The sequence below is a fragment of the Calidris pugnax genome, unplaced genomic scaffold, assembly GCF_001431845.1.
Source record: "Calidris pugnax isolate Ruff unplaced genomic scaffold, ASM143184v1 scaffold96, whole genome shotgun sequence".
NCBI lineage: Eukaryota > Metazoa > Chordata > Aves > Charadriiformes > Scolopacidae > Calidris > Calidris pugnax.
In genome coordinates, this window is record NW_015090866.1 from 773,501 (window position 1) to 774,623 (window position 1,123).

Sequence of the window (1,123 nt, forward strand, 5' to 3'; positions counted from 1 at the left end):
CCGATCTCGGGGGTTTTAAAGCAGTTTAAACTATTTTTTTTAAAGAATTTAGAGCCCTTTTAGGAGGAAACCCCCACGATGTTTCCCCGCACTTGATCCCCCCCCACTCAAAGAGCCCGGGGCGATGGAAAATTGGCAAATTTAATACTGATACAGGAGGGTTTGGCTTTTTTTTTTTTTTTTTTTTTTTTTTTTTTTTTTTTAAACCTTTACACAGCAAAACAAAACAAAAAATTAACCCGGGGAGGTCACGGGGAATAGGGAGAAAGGCAGGAGCCTCCCGGGGTTGAATAAAGATGTGTACAGGGATAACGGATACAAAACACCGGCGGGGGCTCGGGGTCGCTGTAAAATGGGGGGGGTTCTTAAAAAAAAAAATAAAAATATAGTAAAAAAGCTTTGTTCAGGGGGAAGTTGGTGCACCCAGATGGCAAAGGCGACCCTGGCTCACCCCAGGGTTTTAAAATTTCATATATTTTTTCGCATTGTGGCTCGGGGAGCACCCGGGCACACCCCAAAGCAGCTCCCCGGCTGCCATGGGGCCAGGGGGGGGTCACGCTGGTGTCCCACCCCCCCCTGTGGTTTGGGTCTGGTTGAGCTCTTTGGGGGAGCTGGAAGGCACTTTGGGAGCCCTGAAGAAATAAGGGTGCACCCCCCACATACAAAAAAAGGGGTGCACCCCCCAAAAAATCCGTGTACCCCCTCAAAAAATGGGTGCACCCATCAAAAAATAAGGGTGCACCCCCTCAAAAAAATAAGGGTGCACCCCCCCCAAAAAATATAAGGGTGCACCCCTAGGGATGCTGCTGCCACCCTGTGAATTGGGGGGCAGGGGGAGGAAATGGGGGGGTCAGCTCATCCTGCTCTTGGCCGCAGTCACGCCTGGGTGTATTATACAAAGATTAAAAGATTTCTGTTTTTTTAACAACAAAAAAAAACCCCAAAACAACAAAATAAATCAAACCAACCCCAAAACTATTGGCACAAGTGTTGTTTGGAAGCTCTACGTACCATCTAGCCAGCGGGTGGGGGTGAGGGGGGGGTGTCAGAGGGTCCCCAAAAATCTTACCCTGACCTACTCCTCGCCCTCTGCCTGGTACCGCTCTCCTCAGGTTTTGGGGGG